This window comes from Halichoerus grypus, chromosome 3 (genome assembly GCF_964656455.1).
Source record: "Halichoerus grypus chromosome 3, mHalGry1.hap1.1, whole genome shotgun sequence".
Lineage (NCBI taxonomy): Eukaryota > Metazoa > Chordata > Mammalia > Carnivora > Phocidae > Halichoerus > Halichoerus grypus.
This window is the reverse complement of record NC_135714.1, coordinates 65603122-65630440: the sequence shown is the minus strand read 5'-3', so window position 1 is coordinate 65630440 and position 27319 is coordinate 65603122. Positions and strand designations below refer to the sequence as shown.

Genomic DNA, 27319 nt, shown 5'->3' with positions numbered 1-27319 from the left:
AGCTGCAGAGGCCTAGGGTCAGGCCAGAGCCATCACCTGCCACCTACTCTCATTACTTGTCTTTTAAAATCCCCAGCTAAATTTTAAGCTCTTGAGGGAAGACACGGGACCTACTGCTTCTTTGTATTCTCCCCAGGGTCCTACTTGCCTTAGGTACTCAGTAAATATTTATTAATTGATTGCTATGTCCTGGTACGTGCAGCATCTGCTTTAGAAGGAACATATTTCTGGGGACTGTGTCTCAAAGCAGATCTCTTTGAGACCAAATCCTAACTGTCCTTGCACCATGTGGTCTTGTGTGGTCGCTGAATGAGCAAGTAACAGCAGTAAGCAATGACGTCTGGGTCTAAATATGCTGTAAGTGACTGGTCAGAATTCACTCAGTGGGATGCTCTCCACATTGAACCTCTATGTGAGGAAGAGTCTGGGCTGAAAACTGTGAAAGCCAGAAAGGAAACACAGTCCTGAATTCTTACAGCCTCTCTAAATTGGGACTTCACAAGTCCCAGGGTATGTCCTCCAACCCCCTGTTCACCTCAGCATGCCTTTTGAGCTGAGATTCCCGTAATACTTACCTGTGACTCTGAGTCAAGCCCAAGAGAGTTTATGTTAAAATACAGCCAGTGTCTGGAAGATTTAAATTAAACCAGTTCAGTCCTCTGTTTTGCAAAATGAAGATTATGACACTCCTGGGCATCTGGGTGATGCAGTCTGTTAAGCATCTGACTCTTGATATTACCTGAGGTCTTGATCTCAGGGTTGTGAGTTCAAGCCCTGTGTTGTGTGAAGCCTACTTAAAAAAAAAAAAAAAAAGATTATGACACTCTTTCTGTTAGGGCAGTCAGGTTAAGCTCGGTATGGCAAAATAGTTTGAGAAGAAACTTGTGTCCAAGTAAAAAGTAGCTAATCCTAAAGACAGGCCCAATCAGCCTTTCTTAATATGGGCCACCCTTCTTTAGATATTTGTGGTGGATGCTGAGACATGCAGGGGAAACTACATGGGCTTTGGGGGTAGGTTGTATTTTTATTTTGTCATTTACATATTTGGGTAAGTTAATAAACCTCTCTGATTCCTGGTTTCTTCATCTCTAAAATGAGGATAACAATGCCTGCGTGCACAACTTTTATAAGGATTTAAGAGAATGCTCACAGACTGTGCAGCATGTAGTAGATGCCCAATAAAGTGTGGATGTTATTACTAAACTTTTGATCGGTTTTTGGAAAGTAGGAGATGAACCCATTCTTACATGTTTTTATTCTTTACTGATTTCTCCTTTATCCAATAAACAGACCAACAAACCAACAAAATACAGAATCATGGTGATGTATCGCTCTTTTTGGTATCTTTATTCATTGGACATGGAAATATTTGTCATTTATTATTTTATCACTCAGGTAACACATACCATAATGTATGTGTAAATGCAAAAACATGAAGTACATGCTTATAGTTAGAGCATTTAATACAGACCATTAGGAAATTCAGGATAGAGAGACGAGGGCAAGGTGAATCTTTGATGTACAGATGCTATTGAAAGAAGCAAATATGAATTCCAAAATGCAGATATTGAGGATGTCTCCCTACTACAACCCCATCTCTGTCACATTCTTCCTTCAAAATTATACTTTTGGGTATGTAGTTGTAGCTGTCAGTCATCGTTCAGTCATAAGTGATATACTTATTTAGGAGTGGTCTCTTACATCTGTTAGGCAGCCAAGGCAGATCAGTGAGAGGTACTGAGGCAGTTCTAACCCATTAACATCTTGGTACACATTCTTTTTTTTTAGAGAGAGAGAGAGAGAGAGAGAGAGAGGGCATGCACACTGGGGTGGGGGGTAGGGGGGATGGGCAGACAGAGAGGGAGAGAGAATCCCAGGCAGGCTCCACACCCAGCATGGAGCCCAGTGCAGGGCTTGATCTCATGACCCTGAGATCATAACCTGAGCTGAAATCAAGAGTTGGACACTTAACTGACTGAGCCATCCAGGCACCCCCACATTTTTAATTTAAAGAAAAACATAAATGCAGGATAAAAGGGGGCTTGCTATGTTGCATGTATGTGTGTGTGGCCCTAGTCACTATAGAACTGTTTAATATTCTGTGAAAATATTTTTACAAGCTCAGTTCCAGTTACTATAATCATGACAATAATTTTTCACACCCTGGCACCTATTAAATTAGCAACCACGTTCTTTTCTTGAGCCATTATTCAAATGGATTCTGTCTGCATTCAAATTAATCTCAAGATCATAGAAATTAACAATGGGAAAGGTACATTAAATCACCTAGTCCATTTGTTTGCTAGGGGAGAGGAGAATTGATCTTTACATCATAATCTCTAGTGCTTTGTCCAGTCTGTTTTAAATGCCTTGAATAAGTGTTATTCTGATTCTGGGTGGTCATCTCATCAAATTCCAGGGGAAATTCTTTTTCACAGTCTACTGGAATATATATGGATTTTCTGATGCTTTGCAATTTGCCAGTGCTCAGAGCTGCCAGGAATCAGGCAATGAATTTTCTAGAGTATGAGCGTGCACGTGTGTGTGTGTGTGTGTGTGCGTGCACGCGCATGTGCGCATTGAAGAGAGTTGGGTAGATCATGTGAGAGGGAGAGAAAGACAAAAAGAGGGCAACTTGAGAAGGATGATACATTTGATAATATTTGAAATCTGACAGTTGTTTGCCTTTACTTAGTAATGCCGTGTGGCTTGGGGAATTGAAGGGAGAAGTAGGCATAGTCACTAAGCCAGGGGAGGCAATGAAAAATGTGGGTGGGTCTGATACCAATTTGCGTGGTAATTAATGAAATTTTGTGAGGTCAGTCATCTAAAAGCCAATGAAAAAATTCTTTATCTTAAGGTTATACTTTATTAATCTTACATGTGGATAGTTTAACTTATAGGCTCTAAAGTAGAAAGTCTGATTTTGGGCATTCTAATGTTAGCTATTTTTCTTTCTTTACAAATTCAGTTGCAGCATTCTGATTAGAAGATAGATAGATAGATGACAGACAGAAAGACGACAGATAGGTAAAATAGGCATCTATATTTGCCATCCAGCTCAGGAAACAGAACATTGTTAGTGCAATGAATCCTTCCTTGATTGTTGTTTTATTTAACTCAAATGAGACGGAAGGCCTGAATCAAACACTTTGTAAATGTTAGGGCACAACAAAACTAAACCAAATTTTATGATCTTATTACAACATATTCATTATTCAAATTAAGCACGCTTAGTAGAAGCCAGAGAGGGAGTTGGTACACTAGAACGGACATGAAAAGCATGAGGGTCCCTTCTTCCAGAGTCTCGTGGGAATATAAGGATCATCAAGGGCTTTAAATTCATTCACCCTCTGTTGTGCTGCCTGAATTTCCACTTGAACATCCAGGACAAGTATTTGTTCAACTCCTGCTTGAATACCTTCTGTGGTGAAAAAAATCATTAGCATGCCCGGCTTCAGTAATAATGGCTTGAAGTTCTTATTTCCTTTAGGCCCAAACCCTGCATCCTCAACATGGCCCCCCATGGATCCTACACTTAAGGGCCCATACAGAACTAATCTCTTACAACAGCTCCTCACACATTTTAACACCATTGTCATTCCCCTTCATTCAACCCTCTGGTGTTTCCACCCCAGTTTCTTAAGCTAATTCACTCCTTCCCAGACACTGTCACCCCCTCTGCTTGGTTTGCACCTGTCTTTTTTTTTTTTTTTTTTTAAGATTTTATTTATTTATTTGACAGAGAGAGACACAGCGAGAGAGGGAACACAAGCAGGGGGAGTGGGAGAGGGAGAAGCAGGCTTCCTATGGAGCAGGGAGCCCGATGCGGGGCTCGATCCCAGGACCCTGGGATCATGACCTGAGCGGAAGGCAGACGCTTAGCGACTGAGCCACCCAGGCGCCCCTGCACTTGACTGTCTTAAGTGGTGGCTCCAGGCAAATCCATTCTGCACAATCTTCCTGAAATATGTGCCTTCAGTGCCTGAGACATAATGGGGGCTTAATATGTACCTGGTAAATGGATGAACATAGCCTAGTCAGTCCTGCAGCACATTTATCTAGTACTGTAAACCTCAGCCTACAAAAACAAATTCTCTTCACTATCTCCCATCTCGTTCTCTTCTTGAATCTCAGTCCTCATTAGAAGAAAAGGTGAAAACACCACCTTTGCTTCCAAGTCCTTCAGCCTCTCAGGAACTGATCCATCTTTTTTGATAAGCCAAACACACAGCAAGAACTACTTCAAGCCTTCCTCTCTTCCACCTGGTCTTCGAAAAAAGGAAACCAGCTTGTATTTAACAGATACAGAATTCTCTCAATGCCAGCTAAAATGTATTGAATCTGCACTATGCACCAACTACGGAGCCCTCCTATGGCCTTTAGAGGACATGGAATCGGAATCACAGCCCCGGGGTGGTGGTTCTACTCAGGCTACTGGTTTAAGAGAGGTCCTTGTGCAAAGTAGGAAAACGGGCCCCCCGCTGGTGGGCTCACAGACAAGCCCTCTTAGTCCCTGTCCTCTTGGCGGCCCTATTCCCTCCTCCACTGACCACCTTTGTGGGCTCACACTCAGACAAGCCAGCAAATCAGATGCCTGATAATAGATAAAACTCTTGGAAACTCTTGCTGGTTAAAGGATGATTTTAGGAAAAGAAAGAAACCAAATGCTCAGAATTATTTTAAGGGGAACGAGCCAAATGAATTTGTTTAAATTTGGCCCTGCCTGCCAGCCAAACCCCCTTTGCTCAGACACGTGCGATTTTACACAGAAACATCTTACCAGAGCCCTTAAAGGACGAGGCAGGCTTATAATTTGAAAGTGGACTGGCTGTAGCTCCTGAGGCTGGGGAGTCCACCAGGACACCAAGACGGGATCACCAGTCCTGCCCCTGAAGTGGCGCTGCTCAGACAGAAGGTGGAGGAGCCAGCCCAGCAGGCTGCCTGCTGCTTGAGGATCCCAGATACTTGTCTGGAGATGAAAAGCTGAGCTCCTAAGGAAGTGGAGAGTGCTGGAAGAAAGAATTAGCACATCCCTCCCAGGGAGGCCAAATGTTAGATCAATCACGCCTTCTAGCCACTGCGGGGACTGCGGAGAATGAGATGTTAATTTATGCACATTGCCATCAGGAGACTGGGAAGCAAGTTTTGTAATCTGCCTGATTCTCAAGCTGACAGAGCTGCCGCTCCGTCATCTTTGGGCTCCAGTCAGGGGCAAAGCCCACTGGAGTGGCTGCCTATGGGATCAGCAGACCAGGCCCTGTTTCCTATCTTTCTTTCTTCCCCTCACTCCCCGCTATTTCTTTCTTCTTTCTCCCTGTACAAGCCTGACATGCTCTGGTGGTAGGATAATAAGGAAAACTTTGCGTCCATATAGAACAATTCGTGACTGACCGGAAATGCTTTTCTACAATTGCAAGGAAACAGTGAGTGAGTGAAGAAGAAATAGGTTTATTTCATGTGGTTTTGAAGAGGCCATTTGGAACCATGGAAAATAACACCCAGCTCTGCAAAACCGGAAAGTTGACCTTACAGTTTGTTTATGACTTTTTTTTTTTCCTCAAGAAAAGCCTACAATCTGTCTTTTTTGGGGAGGGTGTTGGAGAAGAGGTAATGCAACCATCAGCCAGAAAACCAGAGTTCACCCCCAGCAATATGAGTAATTGGAAGTTCTTAAGTGGAAATTGGCATGGTTACAGATGACATAACATTTGTTGTTGTACAGTGGGATGTCCCCAGAGGCATAGATAGCTTTAATGGTTCCCATCCCAGAGCTTTTATGAGCCCAGGAATAAACTGTATTTTGTAGTATCTTTGTGGAAGGTGCCCCGGATAGCAACAGAGATATGTTTAATAAAGTTCTCTTTCCAGACAGAGCCGGAAGGCTCACGGAGCAATGCTTTATACTGCATTACAAGTGTGATATGCCAAAGTTAATTTCCATTTGCTTTTTGTTTGTGTTCTGTCACATACAGGACACCCTGTAGGATTTAGCTGTGTGCTTGACCTTGATGAAGTTCTCTCTTCAATTTCTGATTTATTTCCTCATCTCTGTGAGTGTTTCTTACTCAGAGGTGCTGGGAGAGAAGATTACATGGCTGGACTTTTGAAGAGGAGAATGGGAAGTGTTCTTGGTCTAGTGTGTGGCAAGGTCAGACCGAGCAGACCAAGTGAGGGGACTCCTTCCAGTGGAGTCTCTGAGGCTGAGGGCTCCTGCCGACCTTGAAGAGCTTGGACAAATGTTATGGCTGTGGGTCATGGAGGAGAGGTTTGCATCATTCTTTCTGAGGCTGGTTGGTTCTTGATGTCCATCTGCCGTGGTTCACTGATTATTCGCGGAATCACAGATGAAAAGCCCATTCTCAAGGGGCTGTCTTTGCACCATGTGCAAATTCGTATTTGCTGACTTCTAAGCCTTCTACAGCCCATGTTTCAGTAGAAATCATCTTTGAGTGTACTGTATCCATTTTTAACGTGCACTTGTTTTCTCAGTAAGGTGTTTTACACAGTGCGCTGGCACAGCCGTGAAAACGTTCCTGGATTTTGAGGAGAGCCACCTCCTTCCATGGCTCCACCCTGGGCACAGGCTTCGGCAAGGACGGGTCCCTCTGTGAGTCCAGACACCGTGCCTTTCACTTTTCCCCACTCTCTCTGCATTGCTGCAGCCATCACCATATTGGCTTTTTTATCTCACCGAGATGGCTACGCTCTGGGCTTTCTGCCACTCTGGTCTCCACGGCTTCATCTGTCCCGGCTACATTTCATGACTTATCCTTCGCTCAGCATTCTGCTAAAAACAGGCAAAGAGATCTCTGTTCTTACTGAGCTCATATTCTAGCTGGGAGAGAAAGAGTTAAAAAAAATAAGTAAAAAAGAAAAGCAAGCAACATATATGTATGTGAACATATATGGGTGTGCGAGTGCAAGGTTTGATCTTGTGATCCTGTGCTGCCCTTCTGAAGAGCTCTGCCAGGAAGCCGCAGAACCAGGCTTCCTTATCTTTCTGGGAGTTCTATTACTAACCCCCATAGAAATTGAGTAAAGGGGGAAATTGTGCTGAAGATGGACAGCTGGTTCAGTAATGGCGCAGAAACAGACCCAGTATAGTAACCTGAGAATCTGGGCCTTTGACTTCATCCAAATCCCTGTATTTGATTTGAGTTGATTGACCTAATTAATGGTAGCACTGAAATGTTGCACTCATTACTACTTACTTCCAAAAGAAATGGACGTACAGATAAAAAAATCTATGTGGTACTTTGCCATTTAAACAAAATGTTCGTAAACGTAATCTCATTTTACCCTCATAAGGGTCTTGGGTGACAGACACAGCAGATGGCATCCTCACCGTGATAATATCGTACCCATAAATTCCAGTCCTGCTGTGTTTCCCTGAGCAAGTTACTTAAATCCTCAAAGCCCGTTTCTTCATCTCTAAGATGGGGACACTACTACTTATCTTGCACAGTTCTGGTGAGGTTTTAATGAAAAAATGTAGATGAGGTACCTTGGTAATGCCCGACGTGTCGTGAGAATGCTACGTGACAGCTATTGTTATAATATTGCTGTTTGCAGTTGAGAACAGGTTCACAGAGCCAGCTGCCTGACAGAAACTGGTCAACCTGAGTCGCTGGCACAGCGTCCTCTTAATAAAAAGATATCGCTTTTGAGAAATCTCTTCATTATTTAAAAGGTAAAGTAAAAAAAAAAAAGTAAAGGCTGAGCGCCTTTTTCAGGGCCCCCAGCTGGCTCCCCAAGCGAGGGCAAGGCTGGGGGCTGGAAGTGAGGACCTCCTCCAGCAGCAGGAGAACACTTAGGTAGCAGGAATGGAGGCGGTGGCCCTGGGAGGGGTCATGTTTCTCTTTTTGGAAGGAAATGTGATGAGAGGTAAAATGGATATATAGCCTCAGGTTAATTTGCATATCTTCCATATCTGTTTCCTCTCGAATCAAATTTTCCACTTTGTTTTTTAAATAAATACATAAAAATGGTTCCGCCACTTATTTGCTGTAGTTAGGGCTGTGGTCTAATCTCCCTGTGGCTGTTTCCCCACTGTAATGAGAGACCCACATCAGGAATAATGTAAGGGGGCTCCTGGCTGGCTCAGTCAGTAGAGCATGGGACTCTTGATCTCAGGGTCCTGAGTTCAAGCCCCATTTGGGTGTAGACCTTACTTAAAAAAAAAAAGGAATAGCGTGAGGAATAAATGAGTGTATGCCAAGCATTTAGCATAGTTCTTGACGTATCCATTTTAAAGGCTCAAAAAGTGTTAGCTATCATCATCATCATCATTGTTTTAAAAAGTGATGGTAAAATCTTATGGCTAGGATATTTCAATATATTCCAAGTTAGAAACACATGAGCTGATCACTTGGGTTAGAGATTTATTTCATTCCAATTTAAAGATAGAAACAAAACATTTATTGAGCCTCTCTGTACATCAGGCCCTCTGCTGAGAGTTCACCTATGCATCGCTGACTTGATCCTGGTGGGAAGCCCATGTACTGCTAAGGCAGAAACTAATATTATTCCCATTTGTTGTGTGTGGAAACTGAGGCTCAGAGAGAATAAAGGATTCTCAAAGTCATTCAGCTAATAAAAGGCAAATGAGACTAAAATCCAGGTTTTCTGACTTAATGCCTAATGCTTTCTCTACAGTCATTCTCCCCTGACCTGCTTTTGCCCATCTCTGCTGATGACCGTGCTTTCCCCGAATTCTGGCTTGGCGTAATGGCAACCCAAATTCCCGTGCTTGGAGTCTTCAGGATCGGCTTTCACTCTCTTGCCTTACAAAGACTTTTAATGCTTGAAAAGTTTTTTTTTTCCTTTACATTTAAAATTTCCTGTCTTGTAGTGTCCCAAATCCACAAATTCAGTGTTTTACATCCTATATCTCATTAAAGAATTGGATGATGGCTATATTGAGTAATCTTCAGGGTTTATGCTGAGTAACTTGAACAAGGTCATATTAAGAAGATAAATTCAGAGCTGGTGGCTGTACCTACCATCTGTGGGAAAGACTCGGAGCATCATAGTGTTTATGTGTGTTTCAGTCAATGAATGAAAATTTGCCAAGTTGCTCAGTTGATTGTAGCCAAAGAGTCAGTAGGATAATGTTTCTTTACAAAATGAAAACTTAGTTTCGTTTGACTTTTGGCCTGGTTTTAGCGTCATTCTTGCCTTTTCCCCTTTGCGGGGGCACTGCTTCATCTGCTCTAATCTCCATTGCCCTGGTGTTTCTGACGATCCACTTGAATGAATATTGCAGAGCCCCAAACAGGTCCAGCAGCAGTCAAGGCTTGCATGCACTAGGCTGCATGGTTACATGGGCTGCAGAAATGCAGTAGCCTAAAGGGGGCTCCATGTCACTTGTGTCCTGAGAGGGATGGGGTTAACCCCTCCCTTCCCCTAGTCATAGACTGAAGGCAGACAACTACTTAGTAATCTGGACATGTCTAGTCTGTTCCCATGGAGAGAAAATGCGAAGGGTTAGATATATAAGTGAGTCTTTAATATATTCACCCATTCATCAAAAATTTATTAAGGCCTCTTGTGTGTTTCTCTCCAGAATGTAAGCTCCCAATATCCAGCATGGTGCCTTACATGATGATTTTCTGTTGAATGAATGACTCAATGAGTAGAGGACAAACACTGTGCCGTGGGAGCATGTAAAAGGCAGACTCAATTCCTCAGAGATGAGTCTGGGAGGAAGAGATATGCAAGAAGAGATGAAGGGCAAGGAGACATTGGCCATGAAGTAAAGAAATGTGCTTTTGCAGATCTGAATCCAGCAGTGCCATTTTGTCCAGAGTCCTCATCATAAGAGAGGACAGAAGGTGGCAAGGATGGGCACAGCCAAGCACAGAGAGACATTTCAGAGTAAGAGGTATTAGCAACACAGGGATAGAACTGGGCGTGGGGAAACAGGGAGCTTGGTCTATTTTTTATTTTTTTATTCAACAAATATTTAACTAACACTAACTATGTGCTGGCGCTTGTTTAGCACTTACTATTCTGTGTGCTTTATAAATTCATCTTTGGGGCGCCTGGGTGGTTTAGTTGGTGAAGCGTCTGCCTTTGGCCCAGGTCATGATCTCAGGGTCCTGGGATAGAGTCCCAAGCCCGCAGGAGTCTGCTTCTCCCTCTCCCTCTGTCCCTCCCACCCCTGCTCGTGCTCTTCCTCTCTCTCTCAAATAAATAAAATCTTAAAAAAATAATAAAGTCATCTTCATAACAAAACTATTATTCCCATTTTACACATGGGACACTGAGGCACAAAGAAATTAAATAACTTACCCAAGGTAAGTGGTAGATAGATAGAGCCAGGATCCAAACCCAGACAGCCCAGTGACAGGGCTCATTTTCTTAATCTCATCACCATACTAACTCTTGTTGATAAGCAAAAAAGCTGATCAGAGATCTGGTCTTTCAGGACAGGAAAGGTACAGCTAACAGCTGCCCTCCTAGAGGCTGTCTTAATACAAGGGGAAGGAGGCTTTCTGTACTGAAACAGATAGATACTTGGCTTGGTGATAATACGGGAACTTATATTTCTGTTGCATTTAAAAGAGGAAAAGGTTCTTCTTCACCTTTCTGACCTTTGCTATTGTGTGTGAAGAGGAGGAATTGGGGTGGGTGTTGGGGAGAGGGAGGGAGAGACAAAGAGAATGGGAATATAAATGGGGGGAATTCTAGTTCAGCATTTTGGGTATTCAGCCAGACTCTGTTCATTCCCAGAAGGTGATCACTGCCAAAGCTGGCTCCTATGTGCCCAAATCCACTTATTACCAAGTCTGGACTGTTAACTTTTGTTCTACATTGCCTCAGACACAACCAGAATCTCCAAATAAATTATTTTTCATTGTATTGTGGTAAGGACACTTAACACGAGATCTGTCCTCTTAATTAATCTTTAAGTGTATGGTGCAGTATTGTTAATTACAGGCACAGTGCCGTGCAGCAGGCAGGTTTCTAGAACTTGCTCAACTTGTGTAATTGAAACTTCATGCCCGTCGAACAGAATCTCCCTGTTTCTCCCTCCTCCAGCCCCTGGCAGCCACTACCCAAATAATATTAAGGTGTCTGAAATGGTAGTGAGCAGAGTCTGGTGCAGAGATAATTTGAGGTTTCCTTCTCCAAATTACCTGGACAAAACTTTGATGCAAAGTTTCAGCAGACATAGTTGTAATTAGTACCCAAAAGAAAGTGTTTGTGTATTTCTGATACTTCTAGAAAGACATTAAAACAATTTCTATGTTTAGATTTAAAAAAAAACTGATGGCGGATTTTTCTTATGAACTTTTCCACATGGCGCTCTTCTGGTGTCCTACGTTTGCCAGTGAATATAATGCCTCTAATTGGGGTCAGGAGGAATTCCATGAAAGGCCAGTATCGATAAGATTCATGATATGAGACAGTTGATGGGGCACTGGTAATTCAGATTTGCTAGGCTGGATTGACAGAAATGACTTGGTGAAAACAGCATGTAGCTATTGTTTCCAATAGATTTTGCTTCTAAGCAGTATTTAGTGAGTAGTCCCTACAGCCAATTGTATATTGGCTTCTGGACCCAGGAGCTCAGGCTCATTTTTCTCTCCCTAAAAGCACTATCATTTTCAGAGGGCGGAGCACGTTAGAAACCTGTTCCTGGGGCTGCTTTGTCAGGAGAGGGAGATAGAGTAAGAGGCTGTCGGGAACAAAGACATCCTTGACAATGGTGATTTATCTTGCTACCTGCAACATGCCCTTTGGTTTGATAGCTGCCTGGGCTGGCTGGGATTATTTATCTTGAGCACACACTGATATATGGAAGTGTGCTCCTGGCAGGCTTCCTTCCTTTCTTCCCTTCCTGCCTGGCTGGTCTCCTCCATTCATTCTTCCATATCAGAGGGCTGTCAGCCAGCGTGGTCCTGGGGAACTAGAGGGGAGGGCAAGTGCCTAGAAATATCTTAGGAGAAATGATCTTCTTTGCAAGCAGAACTTGATCTGGTTTCTTTTTTTCCTGTCAGTGAAGCCTTGGGAAATCAGATGCCTGGGAGCTCAAGCTCCTAGCAGGTGCAAGGAATGTGGGACTGTGCGTCTCTCCAGCAGTGATCTTATTTAAGCAGACCCTCTCTCATCTTCTGCCTTCTTAAAGAAAGGCTTCCTTCCTTTCACTCTGCTGCTTGGGCTTGTTCCGGGTGATGCTAACACGTGACAGTGGCAGAAGAACCTCTAGCAGCAGCTCTCCTCCATTTGTGCCTCAGAAAATGCTGCTCCCTCTGTTAAGAATCTTGCCTCCCCTTTACCCTTGACTTCTCCCGCTGGTTGTTTACACATTCAGCTCAGGCGTGACCTTTTCTCAGCATCGCCTGCCCAGTTTCCCATCTTAGATGGTGCAGGGAGTTTTTTAGGGCACTGAGAAGCTGGAGAAAGAGTTATTATCCAAGGTTTCTGGGCATTGCCTCGGATATCTTCCCCGGCTCCCAACACAAGTCTACAGCACGTGTAACACACACACACACACACACACACACACACGCTCTGCTCCCCCAAAGAGAATGTGGTCATATCCTATTGGTTTAGTTCACAAATCAGGCAAGCCTTGTGCCTGCGAGTGGAATCAGACTCGCAAGAAATGGAAGTTGTTCTCAAAAGACTTTTAGCTGCGAAGAGTTTAATGAAGCCACTATTTCCTGTATGGTGGGTGAGTGAAAGAGCCAACACAGGGTAAAATACTGAAGGACTAATGACAGCAGGAAGGGGCGAGGCTCAGGAATAAAGCTAGTGGGGCACGGAGAGAGATGGTGCTGACCCATGGGAGCTGGGGCCGCAGAGAAATGCAGCCTCTACTGGAAGCCTAGTGAGGCAGGGACGAGGTGGGAGAAATTCATCTGTCCTCTAAGACAGAAGAGGCAGAAGGAAGCGTGGATGTTGAATCCATTGAGGGCACCCTTGTGGGGCACAGACCAAGGCAGAGAAGCTGTGGAGAGTACAGGATCGGGGTGGGGGGAGGAATACAGGGGAGGCTGTGGTGGGGCATACGTGGAAAATAGCCAGCATATGAACATTCCTTTTGTTCTTTGAGCCCCTTTGGCAGTCTGGAAAGCTCACAGATCCCTTTTCAAAATAATGTTCCTAAATACAAAAGTATAGACATAGGATGACAAAGGAAACCAATTATATTGAAATAAATATCAATACAATAATATATATGCTGATTAACACATGAGACTAAGAAAATCTAGTGGCCGATCTAACGATTGCCGAACTTTCTAAATAACGATAAATGTAAATGATATTTTAAGACAACTGTAACAGTTGAAATGAATATGGAAATATCTGTGATGTTTTTAATGGATGATAAATTCTTAGGTTCTTCTAACCCTTCCATACTTTGTTGTTTACATTTCTAATTGAGGGAAATGCTAGATTTCAGTTGAATAGAGTTTAGTGATATCGATCAATACATAATTTTCCCTATCTAAGTTTACAGACCTCTGAATTCTATCCAAGGGTTCCTTAGGGGTCTGAAGATCCCGGGTTAAGAACACTTGCCTTAGATATAAGGGCTGGAATGTTAAGTTCTAGTGGAGTGGTGTAAGCCTGAGTTTGAGAGGACAGCGGTAGAGCCAGGATCCAGCTTCTTAACAGGAACAAGATCTTCCCCGTGCAGTGTCCCAGGGCCCTAAAATTCCATGCTAAGACTGATGCATTTGCTCATTTCTCTGGTCAGCAGAGACCTCTGTAAGTAGTATATCCTTGGCTATGCTAGAATGTAAACTTCATGAGCACATGAATTTTTAGTAACTTCTTAATGAAGTATTATATGTGTGTGTGTGTATTCATGAAGTGTATGGCTTGATGAATTTTCATAAACTGAACATACTGGTATAAGCAGAACCTGGATCATTACCAGCATCCCAGAAGCCTCCCTCAGGTCCCCTTCCTGGCACCCCATTTCCCCTAAAGGTAGCCATTATCCCGCTTCCTAACAACATAGTTTTGCCTGTTTTTGTTCTTTTTATAAGCAGAATAATGCTCTATATACTCTTTTGTGTCTGGCTTCTTTCTCACAACATTTTACTTGTAAGATTCACCCATATTGTTCCATGTAGGTGTAGATTATTCATTCTCGTTGCTGTATAGTATCCCATTGTGTGAATATACCATAATTCATCCATTCTGCTGTTAACGGGGATTTGGATAATTTTGTGTTTTTGGCTTACGTGGATAATATTTGTTATAGACATTCTAATACATGCCTTTGGTGAACATACTGAACTATTTCTGTTGTGTATATAATTAGGAGTGGAATTGCAAGGTTATGGATCTGAGTATGTTCAGCTTCAGTAGATATTGTCGGTTTTCAAAGTGATTGTGATGGTTTATGCTTCTACCAGTTCCCATTGCTCCAAATCCTTACCAACCTATAGCATTCTCTTTTTCATTTTAGTCATTCTGGTGGTTGTATAGTGATAGCCCATTGTGATTTTAATTGGCATTTTCCTGGTGACTAAGGAAGAGTGTACCTTTTCACTCAGGTATTAGCCATTTGGATATCCTCTTAATGAAGTATCTGTGCAAGTTTTTGTCCATTTTTCTAATAATGTCTGTCTTTAGACATCTTGAGCAAATTAGTTAATCACTCTCAGTTTCCTCATTTGCCAAATTAGGATATTAATAGAACCAACTCATTGGTGGTGGCATGAGGATTAAGAGAGATAGGCATATAAAATTTTTAGCCTAGTGCCTGCTGCCTGGCCTGTGGTAAGTGCTCAATACTTTGTGATGGTTATTATTAGTTAATCACTAATACACTGCACATCATGGATACTCCATCTATGTTTCTTGCATAACTGAATTTTAAACATATCACTGTAACAGCATTGTAATCTGTTAATACTGGCTGCATCTGAGTGGGAAGCTCAGTGGCTTGGGGATGGGATGAAGGAAACTTATGTTTATTCTCTTTGATCTTTGTACTACGTGAATGTATTTCTTATTAAAAACATAAAGGTAATGTCCAAAAAGCATAGCTGGAATAGAAATGGAAGTAATCTGGCGTTAGGTTGAACTATGAGTTCTATTACCTGTGTTGCCACAGGTATGCCCAGAAAGTGTGTGGAGAATGGGCATGTTGTGTGGGTGGTAGAAGGGGGAAACCTTTCAAAGAAACAGATTTGGTTAGGAAGGTGTGATGTCAATATATTAATGTAAAAGTTATGGATAGGAAGGAGAAGTAAATTATTCACATAGTATTAGTATTTGAGGATTCCCAGAGTTTAATGAGATGGGTTATAAATTTAATGTTGGGAAATAAAAACATTTCAGAAGACAGAAGTGAAATGAATAGAATGCTTTAGTCATGTCCAGTCCAGCCTCTCAAAGTCCCAGGAAGTTTGAAAGGAAATATTTTGGTCCAGGTTTCCTGAGGATGGAGGTACACATCTATGAGTCTCTTGGGGCTTTGTTATGTAAAAAAAGGCACTTGTCTCTCTTAGTGAATTTTATGTTGCATTTATCCAAGATAAGTCACCTTTGATTGATCTAGAAGTAGCAAAACTCTGTGTATGTTTTACAATTATTATTGTTAATACTGATAATGTCTTAATTTGCATAATGTACTATTAAATACATGTTCTTATCTGCTCTCCACACTAACTCCTGAGGAGGATAGCTCCATTTTATGGAAGAACTGAGTCGCAGAGGGGCTAATGGGAATGTGGGAGCCAGGACTAAAAGCTAGTTTAGTAATGGAAAAAACCCAAAGTATAATCCACATGGTGAGGAAGAGCATTGATGAGATGTGTGAATGGAGAATAGTGACTGGAGAATAATGAGAATAATGAATGGAGATGTTTGAAGTGGAGAGTTCAGTGACTGCCACCATGTGGGGGAGGATTGTCATGTCCTGTCATGTGCTATTCCTCTAGACTGTGTCAATTCTGAGCTTTGATGATGTCCCAGAACAATGGCTTTGAACCAATATTCAGTTTAGTGACTTTTCACATGGTTCTTCTTTCTGTTTAGATGGTATAAGTCCAGGTATTTGGATTTACCTAGACTTACTGAATAGACCTGGGAAACAGCTTCAGTGTCACCTAGAACAACCTCCTTGTAATTTTATAAGTGAGGAAACTAAGACCCAGAGAGGCAAAGTGACTTGTCCAATATCACAAAGCTGGCTGATGTAGAGGATTGCATGAAATAAACTGGAGGAGAATAAGAGGGCACAGTTGACTTTCATCAGGGAAGATTTTCTATAGAAGTTGATTAAGCTGAGTTTTAAGGGAGGTGAAAATTCTAGTAGGACTGTGGAAAGAGAAGGATTGCTTTCTGGACCAGCAAGAATTGTACCTATCTAGCTGTTGGATAATGATGGCAGATAGTGGCCACAGGGTTCTTGTAGCTATGGACCCATAAGGTCTTCAGACATAGCACTCACTGATACACCTTCAACTTCATACCTTAATCCTGAACCAGTGCCGAAAATAGAAACTCATTCTAAAAGGACATGGCATATATAGCAGGCAGAATACTAAGATGCCCCCCAAGATTCCTGCCCCTCCCTTTTATATATTCTTTTTATACAGTCTTTATAATCTCCTCCCGTTTGAGTATGGACAGGTCTGTGAATGTGATGGAATTCACTCCTATGATTGGGTTGCATTACATGACAAAGATGAAAGAATTTTGCAGGTATAATCTCATATCAGCTGATTTTGAGTGAATCAAAAGGGATATTATCCTGGATAGCCCTGTCTTAATCAATGAGAGTTATTCAGAGGACTTGGAGATTCAAAGTAATAGAGATTCTCCTTCTAGCTCTGAAGTAAGCCTCTGTGTTGTGAGAGACCTACATGGCTAGGGCCTGGGACAGCTCCCTTAGGAGCTGAGAGCAACCTCTGGCTGCAGCCAGCAAGAAAACAGGGACTTCAGTCCTACAATTATAAGGAAGTGAATTTTGCTCACCACCTGAATGAACTTGGAATAAGACCCCAAGCTCCTGATGAGACCACAAGCCCAGCTGACGCCCTAAGACCTGGTGAGACTCTGAGCAGAGGACCCAGTTAGGCTGTGCCTAGACTTCGAACATAAACTGTGAGATGATACATTTTTGTTGTTTAAAAAAAAATTTCCTATCTAGGTAGGTACCACTTTTTGGAATGTCTCCAAGTCCAGGAGCATAAATTCAGGCAAGAACATCTCTTTGGGGGATACTTTATTTATTCTTGGGTGTCAGGGCTGATGCGTTTTCATAGTATAACCTATTAATTATACAGGCCAGTAGCGATTCAGAGAACTGGCTTATAATTTTTGTGAATCATTCTGCAGAGAAATAGTTTTCTAGGGAGTCAAATCAAGCTTTGTTATGAAGCTTTACTTTAGAGAAGATAATATTCCTGGAAGCCTACCAGAGATTCCAAATAGGTCTTATCCTCCTGGATATAGGATTTCTTTATATTGAGCAAAATCTTTGCTTGCTTGAAGAAAAGAGTCTTTCTGATGTATGAGGAAGCACACTGGTGTTTTTCTTCTCTGTTGCTTTATTTTCTAGACTACCTCTTAATTCTTTCCTGATGAAACAGGGAAGACCAAACAGCATTCATTTCTATTTGGTGCAAAGCTTCCCAGCAGAAGAGGACTTAGACCTTTGGAAGGGACTGGCCTCTTTCTTCCCATGAGACAAAACATCTTTGTTGCATGGGGCTCTCTTAATCACCTGCATTTCTGGTGGTTCCCTTGCTGCACGGCTTCTGTTCCACAGTTTTGGGCCCATCTGTCATGAGGGGAAAGAGTAGGGTTGGCAAAGTTCTTGCTCAGGAAGAGCCACTTGGTGGAATTTACTTGCGACACTTCTAGTACACAAATTCTTTATTTCAACTCTCAGTCATGGCTGAATACTTGTAAAGAAAAGATTGTTCTAATAATTTCCAGCTGTATCCTCCAGATTACTCTAGATTTTGTGACTCTTCAGCCCAAATCAAATGGCTGAAAGGGGTGCATGTGTGGCTCAGTTAGTTAAGCATCTGACTCTTGATTTCGGCTCAGGTCATGGTCTCAGGGTCGTGAGATTGAGCCCGTGTGGGGCTTCACACTCAGCGTGGAGTCTGCTGGAGGCTCTCTCTCCCTCTTCCTCTGCCCCTCTCCCTGCTCCCATGTACGTACACTCTCTCTCTAAAATAAATAAATAAAATCTTAAAAAAAATGGCTGACAAACTTCCTACTTTGTGTGTAGCACAGAAGGAGGCTTTAAGAAATCATGTCTATTATCAAGGGAGCCCTAAAATGTGGGGGTGCTATTTGTTTCTACAGCACAGACTGTCCAGGTTCCCCTAAGAGTAGCAAGCAATGAGGGGCAAAGGGAGAAGCGAGAACATCACATCACCTCTGAGGAAAAATGCCAGATCAGTTCAAATGCCTTTGAAATTCAGAAATAAGTCTCTGACTGGGAGTCCTTGTAAAGTGACTCAGGAAAGCAGAAAGAATGCTGGACCAGGATTCCATTCTTTGCTGTTACCAACTGATTGTGTAACCTTGGCCAATTCATAGAATTGTTCTAAGCCTCAGTGTCCTTAGGTTTAAGAGTGGGTCTTTCTGTTAGAGTTCTTGGTCTACAAGGAGCAGAAACTAGCTGTCACCACCTTAAGCAGAAAAAGATTGTTTGGAAGGTGCTGGGTGGCTCATGGAACCTGCAGAGGCTTGAGATCCAGGCTGGGAAAGGGCAGGAAACAGAGCAGGTCTGACTGAAGTCTGTGGAGCAGGACCACCTGCTGCAGTGGTGAACGTGCTCAGCCCTGGCGGGTTCCTGAGGCATAGTTCTTTCCCATGTTATTACAGACAGTCCTGGGCTGGTTTAGAGGCTTCACAATCATTGCAGACCCTCCTGGGGAGTCCCTAGCTTTTGGTTTCTCACTTAGTGCAGAACTTGGGATTCATAATATGAATATTTAGTTTAAAAGAAAAAAAGTGATTGGCATTCCTAGTCTTTCTCTTTCTCTTCTGGAACAGTTTCTCTTCTGGAATATATGCTTTATTCAACAGAGTTTTGATTTGATTGAAATTAATATACTTGCTACCAACCCAAAGCTTGAAATGTTTAATACAGTTTTAATTTTATCATTTAATAATGTAAGTAAGGTGAAGCAGACTCTAGGCTTGACATACTTGATATTTCAATCTAACTTTGCAAAACAATTTACTAGGCAAGAAAATCATTTGCTATGCTTTCTCAGGTCTATCTGGATATGTTGTAAGGCAGTAATGAGCATTCCTAAAAGGGGCAAAATACATGTTTGAAATTGCATTTTTATTTTCTATTTTATTGAAATAGATTCTCTAGGTCAAAGACCTTTCAACTTATGTTTTCACTGTACTGGCCATATATTTAGCCATAGTTACCATAGGAATTATGATTTAGAAAATATTTATATGGAAATACACTGCCACTGAATATATCAGAGCCTTTTCCTTGCTATTCTGAAAGTCAGATGGAACTCAATTTAGAGAAGTACCGTTTTAAGGAACCAAATTTCATGCCATTCATTCAGTTCAGTGCATTTTAATCACTTGGAAGTTTAACCATTTCAGATCTTTCTTTCTTTCTTTCTTTCTTTCTTTCTTTCTTTCTTTCTTTCTTTCTTTCTTTCTTTCTTTCTTTCTTTCTTTCTTTCTTTCTTTCTTTCTTTCTTTCTTTCTTTCTTTCTTTCTTTCTTTCTTTCTTTCTTTCTTTCTTTCTTTTTTGTGTGTGTGTGAGAGAGAGAGAGCGTGAGCATGCACATGTTGCTGGGGTTGGGGGGGTAATGTGGAGGGGAAGGAGCAGAGGGAGAGTGAGAGAGAATCTCAAGCAGGCTCCACACTGAGCTCGGAGTCTGATGTGGGACTCAATCCCACGACTCTGAGATCATTACCTGAGTTGAAATCAAGAGTCAAATGCTTAACTGACTGAGCCACCCAGGTGCCCACAGATCTTTTTCTTAATCTAAAAATGACTAAGAATATTTGTGTGCTGCTGCAGGGATATTTTTCATCCACATAATCAGATATTTTAATCAGCAAATATTAAGTAAACACCAAGTACTGAACTTGCGTGGGTTTTTTTCATGCTAGGAGATGGGTGAGGATCGCAAGAAAGAGTCTCAATCTTGATTTTACAGCCAAGTTTAGGAGACCATGCTTTATCTGTGTTTCTCTGTATCTAGCACTCTCAAGGAGCACTACCCTTCCAATTACCAGTGACAAGGGTGAGCTGTGGAAATGGGGTTCTGTTGTTTTCCCATCAGATCCTCCAGGGAGTGTCTCCCATAGGCACATACTGCCATATGATGGAGAGCCCACAAAATCCCCATGGGAAGAATGCGTCAGAGGTGGCTAGCTGTACCCCAAAGTTCATGCTCCCCTTTCTACAGTACATACTTGTCTCTAAGTAGCTACCCAGCTGGGGCTAAGTTTCCCAGCCCTTCTTGCATATAAAGGTGGCCAAGTAACTATTTCTCACTAATAGAACATGAATGGAAATGATGTGTGTTACTTCCTGGCCACAGTGTTTAAGAAGTAGGGATGCTTCCTCCATGTTTCTTTCCTCCTCTGCTAGCTGGTTGCAGATGACTACACTTGGGCATGGTGGAGCCGAAGGATGGAACCACTGTGAGGAGTGCCACCTGTCAGGAGCATCTACCTTGTATTCTTACCTGAGCAAGAAATAAATTTTTATTGTGCTTGAATTTTTGCACATCTGTACATCTATTTGTTATATCAACCAGCGTTATCCTATTATAGGAAATGGATTCCGGTGGGTAATCTTTGATTCCTACTATTTTCTGTTTATTGTATCTTTGAAACGCTTTGTCAGTCTGAACTTAGAGTGGAAAGAGACCAGTCTCATTTCCTGTGCTTGTCATATCTACAGGAGGACACAACTATATGATTAAAATATTGACATACTGCAGATTTACAAATCACCTTCCTAAATTCTTCTCCCCAAATGTTCACCCGCTGAGAGACAGTATGGCATAGTGGTTAAGTGTGTAGGCTGTGGAACCAGAACACCTGGGTATCAATATTGCCTCTGTTGCTTACAATTTTTGTGAACTTAGGCAAATTGCTTAACCTTTCTGTGTCCCTGTCTCTGCATCTGAAAGATAGGAGTAATAATACTACCTATCTCAGAGGGTTATGAGAATTCAGTGAATTACAGTAATCCCTTTTTATCCATATGTTCCAAGACCTCCACTAGATGCCTGAAACTGCAGATAGTCCTGAACCCTATATATATATTTTTCCTATATAGACGTACATATGATAAAGTTTAATTTATAAGTTTGGCACAGTAAGAGATTCACAATAATAACCAATAATAAAATAGAATAATTATAACAATATACTGTAATAAAAGTTATGTGACTGTGGCCTTTCTCCTTTTCTTTCTCTCAAAATCTTATCGCACTGTACTCACGCTTCTTCTTGTGATGATGTGAGATGATAAAATGCCTACATGACGCGATGAAGTGAGGTGGATGATGTAGGCATCGTGACGTAGCTTTACGCTGCTGCTGACCTTCTGTTGATATGTCGGAAGGAGGATCATCTGCTTCCAGATCGTGGTTGACAGCAGGTGACTGAAACTGCGGATAAAGGCCGGGTTGGGGGCAGTGGGGAGTACTGTGGTACGGCTGAGCGCTCACGGTGTTTTCCGGCTTGTAGTAAGCACACAATAAATGTAATTTCTTGTAATTTTTCAAGGACTTATAGTTGTGGTTTAGCCTAGGACGTCTAAGGACATTTGCATTTGTGTTTAGTTCTTTCATGTTAACATCAGGAGAATCCAGGAGGCTTTTACATGAATGGGTGATGTCATTGTTAATGGGACAGAGGCAAATCTAACATTAAATAATGAGCTGCAAACACTAGCGAACTTGTGGATTAGAAGATCTAAAAACATGATGATGATGATAGTTTACACTTTATAGTGCTTATATGTGTCAGGTGTTGTTTTAACTTCACATATATTAGCTTATTTAATCATCACAATGACCCTGTGAAGCAGGTATAATCATTTTCCCTATTTTACACATGGGGAAGTTGAGGCACAGCAGGGTTAAATTACCCCAGGTCACACAACTAGTAAGTGGCAGAGTTGTTGCTTCCAATTCTAGTAGTCTGGCTGCAGAAGCCATATGTGAGAAACTCCTGCTCATCTTTAGCACCTAGTCAAGGGGCCCCTCTTTTGTGAGTCTTCCCTGGTCTCTTCACGGGGGTTGTTCACTGCTTTCTATGCCAGCTAACAATATCTTGGACTGTTTTGATTGCAGCTAGAACCATGCTGTGTTGTAGTTATTTGTTCATGTTTCTCTGAAGTCCTTGTGCACATAGACTAGACTAATGCTTCTCAAACATCAATGTGCCAATAAATTGCCTGGGGTTACTTTTAAAACACAGATTCCAATATAGTAGGTGTGATAGTTAATTTTGTGTGTCAACTTGACTGGGCCATGGGCTATCTGAATATGTGGTCAGGCACCATTTCTGGGTGTGTCTGTGAGGGTGTGATGAACATTTAATTAATTAATTAATTAATTATTTTATTTTTGTTATTATGTTCAGTTAGCCAGCATATAGTACATCATAAGTTTTTGATGTAGTGTTCAACGATTCATTAGTTGCATATAGGGTGTGATTAACATTTAAATCGGTAGACTGAGTGAAGCAGAATGCCCTCCCTAATGCAGGTGGGCCTCACCCAATCAGTTGAAGGCCTAAATAGAACAAAAAGGCTGACCCTTCCCTAAGCAACAGAGAATTCTTCCTGTCTAACTGCCTTTAAACTTGGCTTCTTCCTGCCTCTGACTTGAACTGAAACATCAGCTCTTCTTGGATCTCAAGCCTGCCACCCTTGGACTAGAACTAAACCATTGGCTCTCCAGTTTGCCAACTCATGTTGTAGATATTGGGACTTGTCAGTGTCCATAACTCTGTTAGCCAATTCCTTATAAGTTTCTTTATGTGCGTGTCTATATATTTATATCCCTATCACCTATATTTGTATCTATCTCCTATTGGATCTGTTTTTCTGAAGAACCCTAACTAAGACAGTAGGTCTGGGGTGGGAACTGAGATTCTGCATTTCTAAGAAGTTTCCAGATGATGCTGTTGCTCCTAGGTAGTGGACCACATTTTGAGAACCAAAGACAAGACTGTCATGCTCACCTTTCTATCCTTGGTTTCTAATACAGAGTGGGCACCCAGAAAATTTCTTTTGAATATTTTGAATGAAGTTTTCTTACCAGGTGGAAGATTCTCTAAAAGGAAATTCAAGGAAATGGTGATAAGAAGTGATTTCGAAAACTGTAACTTCAACTTTAATAAAGTCCAAACTTGACCTAAATTAAGAGAAAAGAGAAAGGAAAATCAGAAAAATGACAAATTGTAAGAGCTAACATCAAGAAATGGAAAGTAAGATTAATGAGACTGATTGGGACCAATGGAATCTATCAGGGGTTATGCATAGAAATGATGAAATTAGTTTTAGCACTTGTGGTTTTAATAGCATGGATTTGAAACTATGCACTGCCTGTGTATCTTAATGTTATATAAAATTTAGTTCCACACATTCATGCATCAAAAGTCATTATAATCATCTGTAAGGATGATAATGTATCCATGAAGTTTGAGCCTGATAACCTTCAGTTAGTTTCATGGGTCATTATTTTCTGCTCTGGAGATGGTGTGGCTCATTGGCTGTGTTTCCTCTTGAAACTTTGCTCCTGAAGTTTGGTTACACTATAATCAACTCAACAATTCAGAGTTTAATTTTTGTATGGTGAGTGTTGACAACATGTTTCATCACTGACTTTGCTTGTTTTCTCTTAGTAACTAAGGCGTATGTACCAGATTTGTAAACCTGTGACTCTTAAGATTAAAATTAACTCAGGAGGCAGATATAAAATAAAAATGCTAAAACAACAACAAAGGAAGACAGTAGGAGTAAGACACACACACACAGACATATACATACAATCTAAGATGCTGTTAATTATAAGATATATCACTAAGGTACATACTGGTAAAATTGAAAAAAAAAGCACTATAATATATTATTATGTTATAATGTCACATTATTAGATAATAATATGCATCCTCATTTCAGAGGTGTTAATTTGTGAAAATCTACATTTTAGTATTTCTGAAATACATTGTGTATTTATGTATACATGTGTATATTGTGGATATATAAACAAATACATATATTTATTTATACATACCCACTTAGATGTTGAAGACCAAACTCTGTATGGGAGGCTGCAGATACTCTGTACAGAATGTGCAGAAAATGTGTTTTCTCTGGTTCTCTAAAGCTAGAATATGAGATCACTAGTGATATTTTTAAGCCCATTCATTCATTCATTCATTCAAAGTAGGCTCCATGTCCAATGCGGGGCTCAAAATCACAACCCTGAGATCAGGAGTTGCATGCTCACTGAATGAGCCAGCCAGGCACCCCTTAAGCTTATTTTAGATGTTGGGAATGATTGAAATAGAATCCCACTGTAATGTTCCTAGGGCTTAAGCTATTTCAAGCTTTAAAAATAATACTTACTTTGACCTGTGAAATTAGTTAGTAAAGAGAATTTTAATTCAGATAAAAGCTATTTGGTTATCCATATGAAATATATGCTCTATGATAGGTCTTCATGCTATCTTGTTTTTTTTTTTTTTTTTTTTTTTGCCAGATATTTTAGTACAGATTTGCTGCTTTTTAAAATCTTATTTGATCTGAGGTCTCCCTCTGACTGACCCTGTTAATCAAACCAAATTGCCAAGGCTTTCACTGGTGTGACCTTGGTTAAAATTGCAGGGCAGGTTCAGAATTGCTTCATACATACAGAACTCCCAAAAGTTCAATAATGATCTTTAGGGTATGTGGACTTTGTGACAAGTGGCATGGAGTTTATGTGAGAAACAATTAAAACTGCATCAATACTCACTAATGTCTTGCACCGGGGGATCAGAATTGTGAAAAAGCTATGAACCCCAGGAGCATGATGGATACTGTAGGGCAACCACAGTTGTCATGGAAAAACTAATGATCGTTATTTTTCGTGGATGAAACTTTCCCACTGCCAATAAAACCTTTCAAATGCGTGGACGTGTGTCCCTCAGGAAACATGTTTGGGCATTGCTAAAATCTGTTTTCTCTCTTTCCTCTCCCCGAAGTCCCTTTAAGATATTGATTATTTAATGTTGAGCCTTGTTTTATTTCATGTTGATTTCTGTTGATATCTTACATTTGAACTAAGAAAGCTAGCTCACTGCTAAAGCAGGAGATAGAAGAGGATCATTAAGGAACTACCAAGTTGGCAAGACTATAGGGGGTTCATTTTCAGGACCGTGGGCATTCTTCAAGATACTATGATGTGAAGTAAAGTGGTTTTTTTTTTTTTTTTTTGTCTTGAAAAAAGAACCAATACGATTTCCATAATGATAGAGATGTAATATGCTTGCAGTTAACAGTGATTGAATGTTTCCTGTGAGCGGGGCACTGGCAACAATCCTATGAGGTAGATTCTGTTACCAGACTGGTTTTACAGATGAAGACACTGAAGCAGAGAGGTGTTGATAACTTTTCTGAGGATCAGTCAAGGTCCTGGAAAGAAACAGATTCAAATTGGGTAACTGGAGGAGAGTTTATTACAAGGATTATTTACAAGAGTATTGGCAGGGTTTAGAGAAAACTACACAGAGTTAGCAACATCAGAAGCCATTTCCACCCCTAGAATTGAGGGGATGGGGGAATGGAGCAGTTCCTGGATCCAAAGCTATATGGAGAGGATTGCCTGAAAGGACTGTAGATTTAGGGAGATATGTGTTATCAGGCTCAAAGACTCCGCAGGAAAGGAGCTGGGGAATAGATACTCAACCTCACTCTCCTGCTCTTGGATATCCTTCTGGTGCCTTCCATGTCTGAATCCCTCCGGAAAGCCAGAGGGCAGAAAAGCGCACTGATACAGTCCTTAAGGTTCAGCCTTCTGGGGCACAGGGGAAGAAGGACTATGGTCTAATTCCAGCACCAAGGCTCCTAACCCCTGCCTCATGCCAGGTGCCCTCAGCTTGCCTTCAGAATGAATCTAGGATTTAAAAAAACTCCATAGAGATGTCTTAGCAGCCCCGAACATCATTTACTCATTCTTTACTGTTCACTTAAAATTTCATTAAACTTCCATTTCTAGTATTACAGAGTTCTGGAAGAACATCTTATCTCTCTTTTCCTGGATTGCATGAAGTTCAGATTTATCTTTGGTTCTTAGTGACTATGTGTTTTGTTATTTCACTATCTCTGTGTGGAGTGTTCTTTTATTGATGGAAGTGATTCTCCAATAATTATTTTAGTTGAGAAGAATAAGTTCTTATCTTAAAGTGATCTTTAAGCCAGGTAGATTTGGAAGTATTTTGCTGTGTCAAGAAAGTATCTGTTTCCAAAAAAGACAAGAAAATTGCCTTTTAGTGTATGTGTCAAAAAGCCAAATTGTCTGGAGAAAATAATCCTCCTTGTGAACAGGCAGATAAATGAATAAATGGTTATGTTTTTATACTGAAATGTAGTTATTTCCAGATACCTGATTCATAAGGATTAATTATATACTTGTATTTTCCAAAGTCTCTTTGAATTATACATAACAATGGTATAATAAACTTCTAACTTCTTATTTAAATATTTCACAGTTTCTTTCAAAAATCATTGATGTGCTATAGTGCCTTAAATAGAAATTAACAGATTCCATTTCCCATTTTTATTTTCACTTGCTACAAGATATATTTTGGAAATATATTAGACTCTAATCAGCTACAGTGATTTTTATTTTTATTTTTTTATTGTTGAAAAAAATATAATGAGGAATTTATATGTTAAAATGGGTTGGTATTGTGGTATTGTGGTATGATGTTTTGATCAGAGCAAGCTATTCTTTGTAGGGAGTAGGGAGCCCCAGGTTAATCAGGAGTCTACATCCATGGGGTATGTGGTAGTCACAGAGCTTAACATGGCTACTCTTGACCCTGGTGGACAGTCAGTTTAATGAATATCCTGCTTAATGGTAGTGATAACTAATATTTGTATATGGCTTTAAAACTTAGAGTACTTTTACACATGTACATTATTTGGTCAAATCTTCATTCTTATGAAGAAGTTATTTCTTTATCAACAAAATACAAACAAGGAAACTCAGGATTAGTTTCACAGTTGTGAATGGTAAAATAAGAATCCAAACAAGTTTTCTGACTTCTGAGTTTGAATCTTTTTCTGATTGTCTAATGCTGGCTTGTAAAGTATCACCAGCCCAAC

At 40.9% G+C, this 27319-nt stretch overlaps 1 protein-coding gene across 4 annotated transcripts in view; it reads left to right on the top strand.

The window, feature by feature from the left end:
• RASGEF1B (RasGEF domain family member 1B) overlaps window positions 1-27319 on the top strand; it is a 632901-nt gene that overhangs the window by 124922 nt on the left and 480660 nt on the right. Inside the window, exon 1 of one of the 4 annotated variants that reach the window (XM_078068830.1) lies at window positions 9868-9886. The exons of the other annotated variants lie outside the window; for them this stretch is intronic. The gene's annotated coding sequence lies outside the window, so the exon portion shown is untranslated. Of the gene's footprint in view, window positions 1-9867; window positions 9887-27319 lie in introns of those variants that run through there. 4 annotated transcript variants of the gene reach the window in all.